The sequence below is a fragment of the Lycorma delicatula genome, chromosome 1 (genome assembly GCF_047948215.1).
Source record: "Lycorma delicatula isolate Av1 chromosome 1, ASM4794821v1, whole genome shotgun sequence".
In the NCBI taxonomy this organism is placed as follows: domain Eukaryota; kingdom Metazoa; phylum Arthropoda; class Insecta; order Hemiptera; family Fulgoridae; genus Lycorma; species Lycorma delicatula.
The window spans coordinates 220,483,017-220,505,487 of NC_134455.1; positions in this window are offsets into that span (position 1 = coordinate 220,483,017).

The following is a 22,471-nucleotide window of genomic DNA, read 5'->3' on the forward strand; positions in this document are numbered from 1 at the left end:
GGTAAGTTTAAAAATTTTGAGGGGCGCTAGAAAATTTTTGATTCTTAATGTGGGTGGTGGGCGAAAAAGTTTGAGAATCAATGGTTTAATATGTATATAAATATTTATTCCAAATTGTGGTTTATTTTGTAATTTTTTTATTCATTTCCCATATGGTATTATACCTTCACATATTCATACTATTTCATGCATTTGCATTTAAATATATAATTTGGATATCAACCACTTCTTTAGTTTAAAATTAATTGTGTTTTTGTGATGCTATTCAGATTAATGTTTTTCCTAACACCAGAACAGATTTAAAAATCATTAAAAAATCTTTGGGGGAAAAAACAGCAGTTAATGGGAATATATTATACTATTTAATGAAAAATTGTTTTAATGAGATTAATCTAATCCTTGCTTCATATTGTAAACACTTTATTAATAATATATTTCTAGGCTGCCTTAAAACATAAAAATACTTTCAATTTTTGTTACGAGAGAAGACATCAATGTGAATAATTGTTGACTATTTTAATATCTCACCATTACAAAGAATTTAGAAAAAAGTACATAAGCAAGCAATAGCAAACCTTGGGCAAAAATATCTCTAGTAAAAATTAAAAATGGAGATGTACACATCAAACCACATTTACACTGTGTTTGTCATTAGTTAATTATTTGATATTTTTACATACTTTAAATTATATTGTTTGTCTTCATCCATTGTCCACGCATAGTTTAATTAATCAAAGTGCATTTAGACATTCTCTTCCATATGAAGGTCAAAGTCCAAACAATTTCCAGCTCATCAACATTTCTTAGTCACAAATGGAAGATACTTTCATTGATTATATTCAAAGGAAGTTGTTAAGTCTAGAATTTTAGGTAGCCACTAAATTAGTGATCCTACCAATCTACTGCTATTCAAAAGACTTACTTACAGTAAGGGTTTTTCTAAAAGTTTTAAAAAGACCCTTACTGACAGCTGGAATCCATCTTGCTGTAAAAAAGCATAAAAATCCACATAAGTCCATAAAATTAATCAAAGTTGAGGAATAAAATTATTTTCAAGCATGTTAAGATATGCAATGTTGTTAACACTTCCTTAAAAAAGTATGGCCATATCAGATATTGCTGCCTACATCCATTATGTGCAGGGATAATACGTGATTTTCTCATAAAAGTGTGGGTTTTCTTTACACCAAAAGTACATGTTTTGAGATCTATTACTTGGGTCAAAAGCACACTTGTTAGAGAAAGAAACTAGCTTCCATAATTGGACATTGGGAAAATGCCTCAGAAGAGCTTTGGATCAAGTCTCTCTCAAAGCCATGTCCTGGTCTGAAAGCTCATTATCGTAAGTGGGCTTAAAGTCAACATTTTTTTCATTATTTTCTTAAATATTGAACAGCTAATAAACAGGATTCCTCAAAAATATCAGAGCTTTTAATCAACTGGAAAAAATAAATATCATTTAAAATTGAGGACTGACCCATGAAAAAGTTTTTTTCCCAGTTTTGGAGTGTTACTTCTGACTGAGCTTCCTTCCCCAAACATTGAACAAATCTGTCCTTATGTTTTTATACATGCACTCAAACATTAGCAAAAGTCTTTCTTCAAATAAATACTCACTTGTGTCTATCATTTTAACTTAACACTGCAACACAAATAAAATTTCTCACTGAACACATGAAAGTAACATCAACTTATAAATAATCTGGTGCTTTAATAAACGAAATCATATGATTAATGTTTACAATCACATGACAACATACTGTGTTACCAACCAGTATGTTATGTCATAGAAAGTAACTCTGTGGCCACTTTGTAGATTAATATTATTAATCTTATTATAAGAGTATGTATGCATGAGAAATAAATGATTAATATATACAATAAAATTATATATTATAATAAATTTTTCTAGTTGGATAATTACAAAAATTTTAATACAATTAAATAACTTTTGATTTTTGAAGGAAACTCATTTTAAACTCTATTTTGGTTATTTTAAAACCTTTAAAACAAACAAAAAATAAAAATACACATGCGCATAGATTTATCATGTCTACCTACCTCTCTGCATGTCTTCCTCAGATGCATTCAAAAATCTACTTAAAATCTGCTTAGAAAGTTCATAAATTTAAGAGGTACTTTAATTTACTTAGTCAAGTGCAGATGTTTTAGCTTTGACCTGTTGTCCATTATACTAATAAATGCCTTTAAAATAACTTAATTCATAAAATAATTTTTCAGGTATTTTAATTTTAAAAGATTTGTCTGCAATGTAGTACTTTATTTGGTATTAAATGAAATCTATTTGATTAAAAACACATCATATTTAAAATTTCACAATAGAATTATAAAACAAAAACAAAAATAAATGCACTAACTTTTCTGAGCTTAATATAATAACAATCAATATATAATATTACTTATAATATTATAATTAATAAGAGTTTACAATTAACTTGAAATATATTGCAGTGCTGCCAGAAGAAGAATAATGATTGTTTGTTCCCTTTACCAGCTGTTTAAGTTAAAGAAATATATACAACTTTGTTATATAGGCAGTGTAGCAGTTTTACCCATAGCTACCAGCTGGACCTAATTCCTTTAATACTCAGTTCAAACTAGCTTATTTTCAAATGATAAAATTAAAAATTAACTTTTTCCCTTCTTTTCATATCAATTTAAATATGAACTGTGTTTATTTCATAATTCTTTTTTGTATCTTTTTCCATCCATGGATGTTAGATTAAATGAGTGAATGATGAATGAATAAGTAAACATGCAGTGGACATAATGAATAAGAAGCTCAAACTGTTTAGAAATTGGCCTGGAAAGAGCAATGTTGTAGGTAAAAGGAGAACACTTTATGATAAAATGATATATTTTTACAGTACATTTTTATATCTTATGTATTCTAATTTTCAGGCCATTAAATTTATTAATAATTTCAACTGAAATTAACTAAAATATAAACTATGGAAATGCTAAAAAATACTATGAAAATATAAACTGGAAAGTAGTTACTAATTAATTAGTTTTAAAGAATCATTTACAAAAAAATATATTTATCTCTCAGAAAACAGAAGATTTGTATCTTTGTATAAACCAATTGCGATAATTTTGAATATAAAGTTGCCCAAATAAGGTAATCAATTATTGTTTAGTAGGCTTAAGAGAATGTTATATTACCATTTATACATTTTATTAAATATACGTAAACATATAATTTTAGATAAATTTAAACAAATTTTGTTGTCCTTGAAATCTGTTTACAATGTCTATTTCAGTTACTTTTAGTGTAAATTGTTTATAACTCTACTAAAATTCTTGAAGGATTTACTTATTTGTTGTTTATACTCAAAAATTGTTATTCTTGTGCTGTTTTAAAAATTTGTTGTATATTTTTTATAGCCTCTCTATAAAATATTTTTAAAGTTATTCATACTTTGAAGCGGTGCAGACTTATATTTTTCAGGTGGTAAAAACAACGGTTTGTTTTCTCTTAAAAACAATACATGTTTAGTAGTTCATCTTCCATAATAGTTTGTAACAAAAATTATAAATTACAATGTTTGATTGTTTACCTATTGAAATATTAGAATTAAATGATTATATTAAAAAAAAAAAACAATAAATTTATGCAAAAGCAGTTTTAAAGTATCACAAATATATTATCTTTATCCCTAAATATATAGAAATACTTTTAGATGATCCTTTCAGGACTACTATGCAGCTCCTTTAGTAAAGGTATTGTAGGTACAAAACCATTGATAATTATAGATCTGATAAGATTTTCTGCAAGCATATGTTCATGTGTTTTTGAAACATTTATTTTTTTACAAAAATCAAAATGCTTTCATGCATATAGTAGTTTACATAATATTAAGGAAAATCTCATTTACCATATAGTCACTGAGCAAGAAAATGGTTTTTGCTAAAGCAAAACATTTTTTGCTGCACTAAATTTTAGATCTGGTTTGGTTTATAATAAAAATTACAAATTTTGTTTTTAAATGTTATCAAACAAATTTTTAACAGAATAGTAATTTAAAACAAAATAGTTTGTGGTATTTGAGGCCAGCAGCCCATTAATATGCATTGTAGAAGAAATTCAAATGGAATAGGAGAGTTAAAAAATTTTTGTAGTTGGTTGCATAATCTCTGTGTCAGAAGCCATGTAGTTGCTTTATTGTATAAGACAAAGAACCGTTAAATGTGTTCTTTAGTATTCACTGAAAAAAGCAACACTATAATCAGTATTAAATATATAATGGGAAAAATGTATTTTTTTATTTCAGTAAAAATATTAACTGATGTTATTGATGGGATTAAACTTAACAACTCTGATTGCTGGATTACACTTAAATGGAATGAAAAACATATATTTATTTTTTTAATTATCTAACAATAATTTGAAGAATCAGTGTAAAAAAATCAGTTAGTATTTAACAATTTTAGGTTTCCTTAGAAACAAACAATTTTTACACATTTACGGGGTAAAAAAAAGCCACTCATAATTATGTGCTGCATGTATATTAATGTGTTGTAATTAATAGGCCTACACTTTTGTTAAAGATAGTGCTTATGGATTTATTTATTTTTGAGTTGGAATAGAAGTTAACCTTTGATTGTTGTTGTCATTTTAAATAAACATTTTAAAGATGTGATTGCTTTTTTGCAAAGATATGAATAGCCTTTAAAAATGATTATTTACCTGGTTTAAGCTAAAAATATATTTCTTTAAGGTAAAGGGGCAGTTGCTCTGTTTAAAACAGATTAGACAAGAAAATAAAGATTTATTGATTTTTAATTTTTAATATTCAATTACTTCAGTTTTACATTTATTCTTATATTTATATTTGTGTGGATTTTTTCTACCTTGTGATTTATTTTGGTATCCTCAACTTTGTTGTGTGTCTTACATCTGGTGCGATGTCCTTGATTTTATAACATGCAATGATAGCTTTCTTGGCTTCCTTATAATCCTGTACCTCCTTCCAGTTAGTAAAGTTTAAAGTTATTGGTTGGTTTTCTTGTCTGCAGACCATATTAAATAAATTAATAATTGGTTTATTACAACTAGTTAAGGACACCTATAAAAGTTTTATGTCTGGGGGTTGTAGAAATATTTTATGCCAAATAAGAATCAGAAACGTTCTCTACTAAAAAAAGCTCTTCAGAAGCAGTGCGGAGTAGAAAAATTATTAATGCGTTATCCATTGATACTGTTTAAAAGTTTCTGGTACAAGTTAAAAATATTATCACAAGAGTATTAAATCAAAATCTAGAAGTGTGATTAGAAGAAAGACTTAACTGCCATGTAGTCTTTTTGAAGTTGGGTTCATGAAAAATTTCGGTTTTCAGATTTCAACGGAAATATCCATTTTGACTAGTTTCGGCGTGACGTATCTCGCATAACTCAAAAATGATTGGCTGTAGGATGTTGAAATTTTGGACTAAGGACTGTTATAACATCTAGTTGTGCACCTCCCCTTTTGATTGCATTCAACTGGACCAAAAGTGTACAAAAAAAGCCAAAATCTTGGACTTTTCCTAACTAGAGTAATAAGCCTTCATTGAAAGCTTTTCAACGATATATCATAACTGGTACTTATTTTCATTGGTTTCAGAGTTATAGCCAAATAAAACTTTAATTAATGAAATATTACAAGGGAAGGTACATCGGTTTGAATCAGATTTCAGCTCCTTTCTTTTTTTAACTTTTTTTTCAAATTTAAATATATTGATTTATTAATAATTATTAACCTGTGATTGTAAAAAGGTTTTTACAATAAATAATAATTCAATAACAATAAACAAAAAAATTCAAAAAATCTGAAGTTATTAGTGAAATCATAAATGGTTATTAGTGTATCATAAATTTTAAAAATGGGTATATGCAATTTAATAGGTATTATTACATATGTGTATATGTAATAGATTTGGTGAAACATCTGATTATTTAATATGATTATTTATGATGAGGCCTTACAAGAACAAAATATACACTGAGGCATACATGCTCGATCTTTTTAATAAATTGCAAAAGATTCTTATCTTTTAGTTTATTACTCCCTCCTATGATATTGTTGGACAATATTCTCCCTAAGTCAGAGTTGATCATCATTTTGTTTATTTGTTTTTTGTTGCCAATCATTAAATCGCTCTTTGGTTTGGTATAATTCTTCTGATCTTAATTTGTGTACACATTCTCTAGTTTTAAAATTTTCTCTTTTTATATTCATCACCTTTTTTAATCTTTATTTTTTTTGGTCTTAATATTTTCTTCCATTTTATTTATCACCTTCTTTTAATGTTTTTATTCTTTCTTTGTTTGCAACATTTTCTTCCTGTTTATTTTTTTTGTTTGCAACATTTTCTTTCTTTTTATTCTTTCTTTGGTTTTAACATTTTCTTCCTCTTCATATTAATCTTCTTGTAGTTTTTTGAAATATATTTCTTTATGTTATCTTTTTTCTTCCAGTATGATTGCTTTTTTTTCATTTTTGATTATTAGCCAAATAATGCAGTAATAAAAACTGAATATTTTACACCGTAAGGTCGAAATTAACATTTTTAGCCAGTATACAGGAATTCACTAAACTGAATAGTTAAATCATTATTAAATTTGATTTATACAACACACCAAAAATCTGAAAGTTTTGTTAATCAGCAACTCACGAAGATACAAATAATACTGATCTAATAATACGAGTAATAAAGGGACTTTACTATATCCTAATATTTCCTGTAAGATTGATGGATTAATAATAGTATAAATATTTGATGTTAATAAAAACTAATATTTCAGCAATTATATAGCAGTCCACTTTATTAAAGAATTAGAGGATCGTATTTCACTTTCAAATGAAATAAGTTTAAATGAACTGCAACAAAAAATGTGAATATGTAATTTAATAGGTGTACAAGGAAGTCATGTGATGTCCACATCAGATTTTTTATTCCAATTTCAAATATGTGCAGGCATTTCATCACACATTTTATGTAAACATTTCGTCAGGTTCGTTAAGGTTGGGACTGGAAAAAGTTGAATTAGCAAATGAAGGAATTGGTTGAGATGGGGAAAGAAAATTATATATATTATAAATGATTTTCAGACTCTCCTCCCCAAACAAACAAGTGTATTTGTAAAAGTGAAATAAACGTATGCTACACCAGGTACACTACATGAGTTACAACATATACATTTACTCGACTACACAACAACATCCAATGCAGTTTTCTTTTTCACTTACACTTGATGGTGTTGCGACATCGTACGAAATGCAACCGTAACCCAAGGTGGGAACTATCGTGCCGATGGGTGAATGGCTCTACGTAGTGAGTCTCAAATAATGTACTCTGGGCACCAGAGCAAACCCAGTTGTATTTAGCTCTAGCTCCAGTACGCATGCACTCTGCTGGAGTGGTCTATTGTATCGCCGGTTCTCGTGGGACCAAAATTTCTGTTCCTACAGCCAATTCTATGATGATTGGTGGTCCATCTGAAAAAACCACCACTTTAAGTCTGGTGAAAAGGCCTCGGTCAGCTTCGAGGATAATTTTGCTACAGCCAATGAAGATTGTGTTCGGTGCAAGAATGTTCGCTTTGTTGTTGTTAAGAATAATCAGGAGGGTGGCTCCCTTCAAAAGGTCTCACCTTTCTTGATTAGTAAATGCATCACAGGATGTATTGGTTCTCCGAAGAACATTAAAAAATTACGTGATGGGACAATTCTGGTGGAGACATATAACGACGAGCAGAGTCGGTCTTTGTTGCGTCTGACCAATATGGGCGGCATAATCGTAAGTACGGTATGGCACAGGACCCTAAATACTAGCCGAGGAGTGATATTTTGTCGTGACCTTCTAGAAATGAATTTGAGGGAAATTGCTGATGAACTTAGTACTCAAGGTGTTATAGAGGTGAAACGTATGATGAGACGGCAGAACGGAACAGAAGAACTGACGCCGTCCCTTATACTGATGTTCGGTCTTCCTGTTCCTCCAGAGAGGATTAGAGTGGTTTCTGATCAGGTTACTTCGCTTACGGCCACTATTTCCGGGCTGACGAGGGTGAGTGAAAAGTCCTGTGTCGCAGTAACTGAATCCAACAGTCTGGTTCATAAAATAGTTCCTGCTCCTAATATGCTGCCGGTACGGGCAGAGGCTACCACAGACGGCGGTAAGCCGACTAACAAGGTCCCCACGAAACTTACCCGCATGGCCACCCCCTCTGGGATGTCAGTAGCGACATCCCGTTCTCATAAATCTCCTCCGCCGTCACCCTATATACTGGAGGATATGGTTGAGGAACCTCCCGACCCAAAGGCGTCGGAGTTATCTAAGGTGAAGAACACAAAAAAGAAAAATAGAATCACGTACAACTGAATTCTATATGGTTTCTTGAGTATATTTATTATTTATTGTATTTATTATTATATTTATATTTTTTACTTCATAAAATTATTATTATCATCATAAACATTATTCAGTGGAATGTTCGGGGTGTACGGTCCCGCATTCCAGATATTGGAGTACTGGCGCAGCTGCATGATTATCGTGTGTTTCCAGGAGACTCATCTTCTGCGACATGACCCAATCGCACTCAGGGGGTACTTTTGTGAGAGATTAGACTGTGTAGTGAACGGTAGAGAGAGTGGTGGAGTGGCTATTTTCATGAGGGATGAGGTATCAGCTACAAGGATTCGACTGACCACTCTCGTTCCTGCTGTTGCAATGAAGATCTCTGTCCGCTTCAAGTTGCATATCTGCAATCTATATCTCTCGCCGAACACTGAGTTCAGTGCTCTGGATATCTCAGACCTCCTCGCACAAATACCATCTCCATCATTAATAGTGGGAGACTTCAATGCCCACCATGTTTCTTGGGGCTCGACTTTCTGCTCCACTCGGGGAAATATAGTACACGATGTGAGACAGGACTTGGACCTTTGTTTGCTGAATGATGGGACTCATACAGTCATGTCTTTATCATCGGGTACTGTGTCTAATATCGATCTCTCCATGTGCTCGCCGGCTTTACTCCCTCGTTTTGATTGGTCTGTTTGTGATGATTTTCATTGCAGCGACCATTTCGGTGTGGACTACGTGTTTCGGAGAAGACCACGGAGGTGGATTGTCGAAAAGGCGAATTGGGATGGATATCGTATGGCCTTGCAATCGCAGTGTGACGTCGGTGCGGACATCCTTGAGCAACTTTCTTCTTTTACGTCCAAAATACTTGAAACAGCCAGCAGATATGTCCCACAAACATCGGCTAATCCTAAACGTCCTTCCGTTCCGTGGTGGAATGATGATTGCAAGTGTGCTATTCGGAATCGACGGCGAGCACTACGCAAATTCAATAATAGACCTACAACTGAACATTTAGATATGTACCGCAGGGCTAGGGCAGTGTGCCGTTGGGTTTTCTTGACCGCTAAGAGGAATTCATGGACGAAGTATGTGAACTCCATCTCACGTACTACTTCCACGTCTACTGTGTGGAGAAAAATCCATGCAATTTTCAGGTCACCAGGGAAATCTATTCTCGGTCTCGTCGATGAGGGGGAACTCCTTACGTCATCTTTGGTTGTAGCAAATACTTTGGCGAAATCTTTCCGTTCGGTGTCTCTCACCTCGTCATATAGTAACGACTTTCAGAGGTACAAAGCACGGATGGAAGTATTGGGGTTGAATATTGGTGTTTCGGATGGTGAATTGAACACTCCATTCTTACTTAAAGAATTGTTGCACGCACTTAGGAACTTACGTGACACTTCCCCTGGACCGGACAACGTTCGCCTTTGTATACTTTCGCACCTTCCTGACTCAGCACTACAACATCTTTTGAGTATTTACAATGGTTTATTCTCCGGACAACTCATTCCGCCCGACTGGTCGGAGGCATTTATTATACCAGTACTAAAGCCTGACAAAGAGAAAACCGATCCCTTAAACTACCGCCCTATTTCTTTAACAAGCGTGTTGTGTAAAGTAATGGAGAGGATGGTGAACCGCAGGCTTGCGTGGTACTTAGAGAAACATGGCTTTCTTTCTTCGGAACAGTGTGGTTTCCGACATGGGAGATCTTCCATTGACCATTTGGTGTCGATGGAGACAGCCATACAAAACGCCTTCCTGAACCGCCAACATCTCGTTGCTATCTTTATCGATATAAAAAAGGCGTATGACACGGCCTGGCGACGTGGCAATCTTAACACCCGTAGAAGGTGGGGGATCACTGGCAACATGCTTGCTTTTATCCGGGGGTTCTTGAATCCCCGGACGTTTCGCGTTCGTGTAGACGAATTACTTTCAGACAGTGTCGTCTCAGAAAATGGGGTACCACAAGGTAGTGTATTAAGTGCTACCTTGTTTTCTGTGGCCATAAACAGCATTACCAATTGTGTACGGGCTCCTGTCTCTTGTTGTCTTTTCGTTGATGATTTTGTTATTTACGTTGCGAGCCGCTCTACACCCACTGCGGAGCGACTAATGCAGAACACTATATTTCGCCTTGAGGCTTGGTCAGGGACTACTGGTTTCACATTTTCACCCGACAAGACGAAATGTGTAGTCTTTTGTCGGCTACGGAACCCTTCTAATCCGCGGGTTTTTCTGAACAGGGAGCTTATTTCTGTCTCTACTTACGTCAGGTTTCTGGGTTTGCTTTTTGATAGCCGTCTTACTTGGGTCACACATATGAGGGATTTGAGGACAAAGTGTTCCAAACTTTTGGATATGATGCGGGTCCTAAGTAACACCAACTGGAAGGGGGGGGGGGGCGATCGGTCGTGTATGTTAAGTTTTTACTACAACCTTGTTCGTTCCCGTTTGGATTATGGTTGTGTCGCCTATTCCTCAGCTCATCAAACCGTACTTAAGATGCTGGACGGTGTGCATCATTCTTTTCTTCGGCTTGCCACGGGTGCGTTTAGATCGAGCCCTATCGCAAGCTTACTTGTAGACAGTGGCGAGCCATCACTTTGGGATAGACGAGACCAGCTTTTGTTATATTATTTTGCCCGTCTCAGCGGACAGCCGAATCACCCAGCTTTTGACCCAGTTCTTAAGAATTCTAATTTGAGGAAGTATGAGGACCGTCCACGTTGTACTGCACCTGTGGGTGTCCGTACACGACGTCTGCTGCAGCGTATGAATGTTGGCACTCCCTCGTTCTTTCCATCATGTCCGTGCTCGAATCCCCCGTGGGGAATAAACCATGTAAATTTTACATTTGATCTTACAACGTATGATAAACAATCAACGCCACCTATTGTTTACCAGCAGGTGTTCCAGTTTCTCCTCACCAAGTTGAACCCAGACGTGGTGGTATACACTGATGGGTCGAAGCATGACGGTAACGTTGGTTGTGCTTTTGTTTTCAATGAACAGACTTATATGTTTGGCCTACCCGATGTTACGAGTGTGTTCACCGCGGAACCACTCGCTGTGGATAGGGCTCTAAGTATCGTTGGCCCTAAATATAGGAACATTCTTATTTGCAGTGACTCGTACAGTGCTCTCCAGGCGTTGGAAAACCTTTATTCCGGACATCCTGTCGTCGTTGGCATTTATGATAAAATCGCTGAGTTAGAAAAACGAAACAAGGGGGTAGGTTTTTGCTGGATCCCTAGCCACGTTGGGATTCTTGGTAAAGAGAGGGCAGATTCTGCTGCAAAAGATGCGTGTATTCAGCCTCCTTTCACCACCCAAGTTACTACCTTTGATTTTATTAATCATATAAAACAATCACTGCGAGCAAGTTGGCAAAGTGGCTGGACGGCTGCCGTCGATAGTAAACTTCGACGGATTAAAGACTCAGTGTTGCCGTGCGGCTCCTCTTGCAGGAACTCTCGTCGTGAGGAAGTGATCCTCTGCCGGTTACGGTTGGGGCATACGAGGATCACACACGAATATCTAATGTCAGGAGGAGGCCCACCCCTGTGGACACATGCAACTGCCGCATGACTGTGCACCACATTCTCGTGGACTGCGTATGTTATGCGGCGTTGCGTCGTCAGTTTAATATACCCAGCAGCAGTTTAATATTCGTGATGTCTTGGGCAATGATGGCAGGGTTTTGGAGAGAATGTTTCTCTTTTTTCATAGTGCTGGGTTACTGCAAAGGATTTAATATACTTATGTATGTTTTTCTGTAAGGAGAGTTTTTTAATAAATTTAACCTTTATTTTCGATTTGATTTTTTGTTCATGTGTTTAATTTTACTATCCGGGGTGGGGACTTTTGCACAACCCATCAGAGTTAGGTAAGTTTTTATACTTTCTTTATTCTATTATTTTATCTTTAATATTTTATCAACTTTGTCTGTGATATTAGTTTTGGGTTTTATTTTGTCTTCTTAGCTTGTTTTAGTAAATTTTTATTATATGATTAATATTACGTTTACACCTTGTATAGCTTATTATTTTGGAGTTATATTACCCTTTTAATAATAACTACCGGGCGATGATAACGCCCAAACGTTTTTCGCCCACAAACAACCAAAAAAAAAAGAAAAAAGTGAAATAAAAATTTTGTGTATATACACATATTTATATATAAATATATATATGTTTGTTTTTGGTTTCTCGTGAAGATGTGAATAATACTGATCTGGTAATATGAGTAATAAAGGGACTTTTAATCTATCCTAATATTTCATGTAAGATTGCTGAATTAATAATTGTATAAATATTTGATGTTAATAAAAACTAATATTTCAGCAATTGTGTAACTGTCCAGTTTATTAAAGAATTGGAGGATCATATCTCACTTTCAAATGAAATACAACAAAAAATGTGTATATGTAATTTAATAGGTGTATAAGAAAGTCATGTGGTGTCCAAATCAGATTTTTTTAAAAATGCTGTAGGAGTTAATGTAAAACGAGGAGATCCAGGCGTGAAGGGCTAGCTTGATGTAATGGAAAACTGGTTGAATTATTTGAGAAAAGACCATGTAAAACAACTTGATTTTAAAATATAAATGTGATTTTAAAGCAGATTTAAAAGAAGTTGTTAAGGATTTCTGTGATCAGTATTTGGATATTAAAGAAACTTAGAAAGTAGTATTAACAGGGCTCATTTTCTGTGAGTTAAGAGGCCTCTGTTTTAGGAATAAGGGAAAATTTGTTTAATTCCTAAAGTTGGGTTGATTGATGAAGTTCAAAAGAGTATCTTTTGCTCCCAGTGTACTTGACTTGTTCGTAATGATTGGATTGGTGATTGATTTACAGGTGTAGGTGTAGGTGTAGGATCCTGTTAAAAAACATCTATATAATAATCTTTATCTAGTGACATCATATATGTTAAGACTATTTAAAATGTAGTTAAGTTCTAATGCTTATAAAGAAATCATTGCTGCATCAAAGAAAAATAGCTGAAATTTGGGTTTCATGTGTTGCAACCAAATCTAAAATCAGTACTTAGAAAAATCATTATGAATGTCTACCCGGCAAGGTTATCATTTAGATTTAATAAGTTACATATCAAACTTCAAAATATAATACACTTAATAACGCTTAATAAAATGTACTTTAAATTAATTGACTTCATGTTTTGTATATATGATAATAATTTTAATCTTTTAATTTTTATTCTAAACAAAAAAAAGAAGTTATTATGTTTGATATGTAATTTTATATAATTTATATACAATTAATGATGCAAGATCCCATCAAGGTGCTGATTGGAATAAAGAAAAAAATAATAATAAGGTAAATGTCATTTCATTTACTTTGTAATTCTGTACTTGGGTTCAAGTTTGTTTTTGATTAAATTAGTTATGTATAATTTATTATGTAAACAAGTTATATAATAAATAATGGAAACATGAATAAATCAGTATTACTGATTACATTTTTATAGTTGTATAAAAATAATATCACAACTTTATTCTTATTTCATTCATACCATACACAGCAGAGGTGATAATTGTTTTTATTCTACTTTAAAGATGGTGATGATGATGATGATGATGATCTACTTCTTTCACATAGTGAGACAGTTGCCTTACTTGAAATATGGTGTTCCGAAGAATTTCAAAGAAGATTTGATATTTCAGAGAATAGAAAAGAAGTGTGGGAAGATGTTGTTAAAGAAATGTTAAAGAAAGGGTATAATCAGTGTTGGATTATTTATAAAGATCATCTTGACAGGTTAATGGAGGAATTCTATTACATTTGCAGTGAAGAATGTACATTACCGTAAGTGTAAAAATAGAAATTATTATATGCATGATCAATAATAATACATTTATTTATTAGTGTATTCTATGTTTTACAATAATTACAGTACGTTGTTTTTAAACGAAAAAGAAAGAGGTTGATAGATCACATAGTAAAGGAAGACCTTCCGCTATTATAACACCTAATGTTATCATTAGGACCACCTTATGGTGGTTCTTGGATAATTCTCTCTACATACTCATGAATTTAGGTAAATTGTGTTGTATTTAGTGCATGCAGTTCTGAAAGTAAGATGTTTTTCTTATAATAGTCAACTTCTTTCAGTTAGGACAAAACACTCATTATGTTCAATAAATATTATATTTTGTAATATAGAGTATTCAAAAAGTGATGGAACCTTCTGGGAAAATGAGTAAGTTAAAATAGATGTTGAAAGTGGCCTCCAATATGCGATTCACATAACTGAATAAAATATTGTATGCTCTTAAATTGCATGTAACGTGTATTGAGAAATTGCAGTGACACATCATTAAATTTTGCTCCACACTTTGGGATTGGTGTGAAGATAAGTTTTGTAAGCTACACCCTTAAGGTATCCCTGCAAGAAAAAGTCAGAAGAGGATAAATCGGGAGACCGAGGGAGGCCACAACCCGAAATAACTTGTCCATGAAAACACTGATCCAAGAAAGTCGGCTATATGAGCTGTAGCATTGTCCTGCTGAAACCACATGTACTCTAACCGGTCTGCAGGTATAGTGTTTACAAATTGTTGCTATTATATTGTTGCTCCATCTGTATGTAGTGCTCACTGTTCACTGAGATATGAAAGAATGACATGAAGATTAGCCTACGTATCATAACTCACCAAACACCCACTTTTTGTCTGTGCAGAAACTCATGCAGCTGATATGGATTTTCCATACACCAAATGCATGAATTCTGTGCATTCATATATTCACCAAGGTGGAACCATGCCTCATTAGACCAAAACCAATCATTGAGTTCTTCTTCCCCATCTGGCGTGCCAGATGACATGAACCACTGACAGAAAGCTACACGTTTTCCAGTGTCTGCAGGTAGTAACTTGAGCAACATGAATTCTGTACAGATGTATCTTCAGATCTTTAGATATTTGTGCAATACCATGTGGGCACTACCAACAGCGAGACCAGAATGGCTAGAGAGGCGCACTGCATAGACTTCTTGGAACTAATAGAATATCCAGCTGACACATCGATCAACTTTTCTGGTGTTAGCACTTTTGGTTGACCACTTTTGGCTGCATCTGCCACATTCCCCATTTCTTGGAACTTGTTGTACAACCACTTGATGGCGGACTTGTTTGGTGTATCCACACCATACTTTTCTGTGAAGTCATTCTGGGTCTGGGCATAACTGGCATATCTAATACATTGGGAAACAGTGAATACTCTGTGCTGCACTGTGTAACCCGTTTTTTCCTTAATAAAGCTGCAACAAAAGAAGCAAACGCATAAGGTTGCATCACTTTCTGAACACTGCATTACATGAGTTTAACTTGGACTATCAGAAGTCCCATTCATGAAGGAATAGAAATTATTTTACATGAAACAAAAGTTTCGCAATTATAATAGTCTACAATAGTATAGTTTATATTTAGAACAGTATTACAGTATTAGTTTCTACAATTTAGTAAATTTGTAAGAATTATTCTTTGTTAAAATTAATGTGTATTCTTATTGAAGTCTAATTCTATTTAAAATACATAGTGTGCTGAAAATATTTTATTCCTAAAAACTTTTTTTATTTCAAATAGTTTTTAATCAAAATAATGTAGCAAAGAATTCTATTAAGATTTTTTTATTTATCTCTATTATTTTATTATTTCTTTTATATTTATTTTTGGAATCATTTATTCTTCAGTAGAACTGAGATATTGTAAAATAATGTGCTTTCTGAGCCATCAACAATACATTCATTAAAAAATACAACTCAATAACGTAAAATAATTTCCATAAATTCATAAGAAAGTAAATAGATAATTACTATAATATTTAATTATAGTTACTATAGTATAAATATAATCTTTGTTATAATGGTAAGTATTACATTATGTTTTATATGTTAGATAATTCTAATTAATTTCAATTTACTTTTGCATTTTTTGTCATTTTTTTCTCACAGCTTTTACCTTGTACACTGGCAAACCCAGTTGTATTTAGCTCCAGCTCCAGTACGCGTGTGATCTGTTGGAGTGGTTCGTTATATTGCCAATACTTGGCCAATTTCAAATCCTTCAATGGTTGTTGTCCACTTGAAAAAACCAACAAATCTGGGAGTTTTAAAAGGCTTTGACTGACTTTGTCAGCCAAAGATGTGATGAATGACAAAGAAATCAGAAATGTAAGAGAAAAGTAAATTATCTAATGTGCATTTCCTTGATTACACATAAAGAGGAAGGTAGATCCTTTATTAAAGTTTCTCCTTTTCTTATAAGTAAGTGTAATAGCAGCTTGTGGTTCACCAAGATCCATCAAAAAGCTTAGGCGTAGCGCCCTTCCAATTGAGGTTAACAATAAAAAACGGAGCTGGGAGCTCATATCTCTTAGATGTATGGGAAAAAGACGAAGTGATAGTGGAACCCCACAATACACTGAATTCCAGCAAGGGAATGAACTTTATGATATTTGAAGTTGAAAAAGGAAATTTATTTGGAATGGAATGTGTATTAAATCAAATGTTTGGCATAAGTGAACACAGATAGATTATACCACAAATAGGTTAATTAAGTTAGAGTACTAAATACGTTTTAATGGAAAATAAGTGCTCTTTGAAAGTTTTAGAACAAAATTGAACTTTAATTTGGAACAAAAATGAACTCCAATAATACCAACATGTACAATGTAAATTGTACAAGAATACACACTGTGATTGTAAGTTTTATTAAATCACGAGGGCTGTTTTTAACTAAGGTCCGTTATTTTTTAATACAAACAAAACTAGTAAAGATATTGTCAAAAAACTTTTTTTTAATTTCACTTTTTACACTTTATGCTACTTTTCTACATATTTATCTTGTTTGTTTAAACATTTATCAAAGCGTTCTACTAAATTGTTTATGGTCATGTCATAGAAATCAGCCGCCTATGAAGACAACCAGTTTTCAACCGTTGTTTTCAGGTAGCGGAACTCCATGTAGTGGAATCGGTAGGTGGTAATTGCTCGGCATAAGGTCCGGGCTGTGTGGTGGATGTTCCATTTGTTCCCATCCAGAAGACCTGATTAACTGTAGAGTTTGAGCAGAAGAATGAGGTAGTGCAGCGTTTCAAACACTGAACTACCTCATAAACAGTTAAACAATAACGTTTGTTAACTGCATAATTTAAGAAACAATTTTTTGTAGCACTGACCTTGAAACTTGTGGCAATATCAGTGATGAAGTGAAAATTGTCAATCGCCAGTCCTCACTAACTTTTGCTTCAACTTCGCAAACCAAATCGTCTGTTATTACAGAAGGTCAGCTTGATCGCTGTTCATCATGGGATATTGTTTCGCTCGTCCTTTAAGTCATACCCATTTACGCACTCTGCCGTCACTCATTAAATTAGGTCCGTAAACCTCACGCACCTGGCGATGAATGTCCGCAGCTAATACGTTCCTTATGGTCAAAAATCGAATCACAGACTGTATTTGAAAATCGGCGGGTGGCCCAGTTATTTGAAACATTTCAACTTCACACTATAAAACGGTACACAGTGACGCTGCGACTACAAATGGCGTCTGTATTTGTGAAAGGCATGCTGGGCACAGCGCGTTTCGACAGCCGCGTAAAATTTATATAGCTACAGCCAATCGGATCTTACTTAAAAAATAACCCTCGTAATAATATTATTTTTACATAGTGTATCACAAAAATGAATTCAACTTTTATAATCCAAATATCATAAATGTATACAGCTAATACATTAATAATTTTGAATTTATTTTCTCTAACCTTAAAATTCACTTAAAATAACATTATTTTTATTATTTTAATTTTAAATTATTGTTCAAAATTTAAACTTTTTATCTATTTTAAGTACCTATATTTTTTGTACCTTTTGTTTATTTAACATTTTTATTTATTGATAAACTTTTAAGTTAAAAAAAAAAATGATTTTGCAAAATTTTAAAACTTTATTAAACAGTTGAATTAAATTATCCTTTATTAAGGATGAATTAAATTAGAAATCGAAGAAAAATTGAGCAAGAGAAAATTTTCAGAGAACCTTTCAGAAAAACTGCAAGGAAATTTCCTCTTAGGGAAATGGCGGCAACAACAAAAACGCAAGAACAATGAATATATCAGCTAGAAATAGAAATAAAAGGGAAGAATTTGATAATTCATAGAGGTGAGAGACAAAAAAGAGAATAGAAAAAAGAATTAGAAGATATAGTCTTCTAACTGATTACAAATAAATTAAGTGCTCAATTTGGTTCTGCCCACTCCATCTCTTGGGTCAAAAAACAGATGAAAGAACATGGTAGTGTACGACACGCAGTTTTACGAGTCGTAATCATGATGAAAATCAAGGCTTACTACATCATTGTTTTTTTTAATCTTAAATGACTGGTATTAGCTGATTTTTTTTTTTGGTAAATGTAAATGATTGATTTTCTCACTCTTGTTATATATATATATGTTTGATTTACTAATTTGAGTATAAATAATTTTTTTTTTTTTTAAGTTTTTTTACAATCCAAGGTTAATAATTATTAATAAATCAATAAGTCGGATTTCAACCCATGTGTCTTCTAAATCCAAATTTTTTGGATTTTGGGCTTTTTTTTGACACTTTTGGTTAAGTTGATTGCAATCAAAAGGGGAGGTGCAACTTACTAGGTATAACTTACTAGGCAACTTACTTACTTAGGTATAACTTTGCAACTTACTACTATAACTTACTAGCTGGCAACTAGATATTACAACAGTCCTAAATCTAAAATTTCAACATATCGTTTTTGAGTTAGTAAGATATGTACATACATACATATGTGTGTACAGACGTCACACCAAAAATAGTCAAAATGGATTCAGGGATGGTCAAAATGGATATATCCGTTGAAATCTGAAAACCAAAATTTTACACGATCACAATACTTCTTTTACTTCGTACAAGTAAGTAAAAATGTGTAATTAATCATAAGTTGTGCATATAATTAAATAATCTTTTTGTGACTTGAGTTGTAATTCTACTTGATACTATTGTAAATTGTATTTGTTATAATTACATAAGTTAATTGTTATTTAACGTAATATTTTTTTTGTGGATATTCTATTTTGTGTTTGTATAATTAAAAGACATTTTATGCAATATTTTGGAAACTGTTTGGTTGCTAAGAACTATTTATTATTTTCCATTTTTTATTGCAGTCGCTACCCAATCCCAGACCCTCAGATCCTTTTGGATCTGAGGGAGAATTTTGGATTAGATTTTATTAAAAGAATGAACTTTTTCAAGGAGGGACATGACTGACCAATTGTGGTCTTATTACTTGAAGGAAAAAAGTAAATATCTTAAAAAATAAAATTGTTAAAAGGTACCAAAATATTCTAATATGACTTTCTTAACCAAATTCTTGAAGTTTAGAAAGAATTTAAAACACAGTTATTTAAAAATAGAGGAGAATGAAAACATGCAGAAATAAAATACTATAAAGTAATAATAACTTTTAACATAGGAAACAATAAGAAACAAAGTTTATCCCTACCTGATGCAAAGCACAATAAGCAAATGATTCACAGTCAAAAAAAGGAGGAAGGCCACTAAATTAAGAAATCCTTGGATGAATATTTTAGTTAAAGAAGTGGATTCAGTGTTTTAAATAATAAGAAAATGGGAATTAGGTTACCAAGCAGCATTCATCATCAATCAGAACAGGAAATTTATAGTAATCTAAGAATTAACCATTATCAAAAAAAAATGTTCAGAGTGGAATTCTGAATGAGACACTCATCCTCTGAATTAATACCTTACGGTGATTTCCGGAGACTAAACAGAAAGAGAGAGGAACATGAATGATTGTAATAAATAGACTTTTTTAAAAAAAGAGCTGACAAAAAGTGGACTGATTTTACTTAACCAGTTAGTTAAAAATGAGATAATTTAGTAGATAATATGGGTCTCATGGGTTAAACAAATCACCACTATAAATATCTGTCCATGTTCAGTTATGAGATAACCAAATAAATAAATATATATATATATATATGTATATACATGGACAGATATTTATTGGATTTTTATAGTGGTGGTCATATAACCCATGAGACCTGATAATTTTTTATCTACCGATCATAGGATGGTAAAAATTGAAGCTAGTGGTTCATTAGGAGGCCTTGAGATATGTGGAACATGAGTTGTGTTAAGTCAGAAATATTATTACACAATGGCTTAAAAGAATTATAAATTAAATTATAACCTTGTGAAGAACTGAGTGTGTAAAAAAGCTACAATTTATTGGAAAAAGCTACAATAGTAAAAAAATTAAAAAATTATAAAAAATGTATATTTTTATCAAAAAAAAAAATTATATTTAAAAAAAAAAAGGTTTAAAAAATTATATTTTTATCTGGAAAACATACTTAAATCACCTACATATATTACATTTAACACAAAATTGCTACAACAACTAAAATGTATACTTAACCAGGGTAGCAAAAAGCAAGTACTAAGAAAATACACCTTGTAACCAATAAGGAAGAAGAAGACTTTTTTTGAGTCTGAAGGATGTAAACTAAAGTAGACTGACGATGTCATCTGTCTAGGTAAACTTATCTCCTCAGGGACATGACCTTGAATGAAGTAAAAAGAAGGTGCACATTTGCATGGAGGTATTCGTCTAAAGATTATAGATAAAAACAAACATCAGTTTGGCAAAGCATATGAGAATATAAGTTCCTGTGCATTCCCAATACCTATTTATGACTTGCAAATGTTGTCTTTAAACAAAATACAATTAAAAAATAGAAACTACTCAAATGGATATGCAAGAAGAATCTTAAAAAATAATTAATAACAAAAAATAAAAACTACAGCTACTAAAATAATGAAATTGCAAGATCTAATGACAACAATACAGTTATTGATGTGGAAGTGGACTGGTCATATTGCTAGACATACGGACATTATATTGATAAAGAAGATGACTGAATGGGAGCCAGCTGGAAGTTAAGAAAAGTTAGAAGGCAACAAAACAGATGGAAAAACATCTAAAAAACAGCACATGAAGTAGATGATTATAGCAAAAGGACTGTGATAATTGGTGAAATGTAGGGGAGGCCTGTGCCGTTGAAAAGGAGGGCCTAGTTTCCAAAGTTCAAGTGATTTGTATATAATATTTAAAAATGTTAGACAGAATTAAGACAGTAATATAATTAATTATAAATTAGATAATGAGTTGAATATTTTCAAAATAAATACTTCATTCAGTTCAGATACAAAAGAGTTATTCATAGTGACTAGTAGTAAATCACACAATCAACACACATGTTCAAAACTACACAAACTAAGAACTAAACTGCACAGACTACACATTGTTATACAAAAAGACTACCAGAATGTAAACTATTGATGTAATTAAATATCCATTTAAGAAGTTATGTAAATATAAAATAATAAAAAAAGTTTACAAAAAAAATCTAAAACTATATATGCGTTTTGATCCTTAAACCAACTTCATTGTTTTACAAGAGAATTTGCAATACAAAATAAAAATATAAATAATATCAATGATAGTAATTAATAAACAGTCAATTTTTTTATTTATTAAATAAATGGGTTATTTATTTACAAAAAAAAATTATAAAACATTCCTATCTGAGCTTTTAAAATAAAAATAAAACAAGTGGTTAATAACTACAGTAAACCCAAGTTTTTTAAGTGTAGTTGGTTGATGTATATTGCTTTATTTTGCTTGCCTCTGTGTGTTTTGGGGTTGATTGCAAGCACACTGAAAGGGTATATGGTGGGGAGAGGAATAGATTGTTTTATGGTGTAAAACAATGTTCAAACATAGAAAACAGCAACACAAGCATGCATATTCATCTGTCCACTTAACATTTCTTTGGAAAATAATTATCCATTATCAACTTGTAGGAAACCATAATGTACACTAAGCTATTAAAATAAATAAATAAATGTAATAAGTAAATACAATTTGAAAATATATGTATTACCTCACATAAAATTCAAATTAAAAATAATAATTTTTTTAGGCAGAAAAGACGTTAGAGAGAATTGGGCATACTTGAATTATCT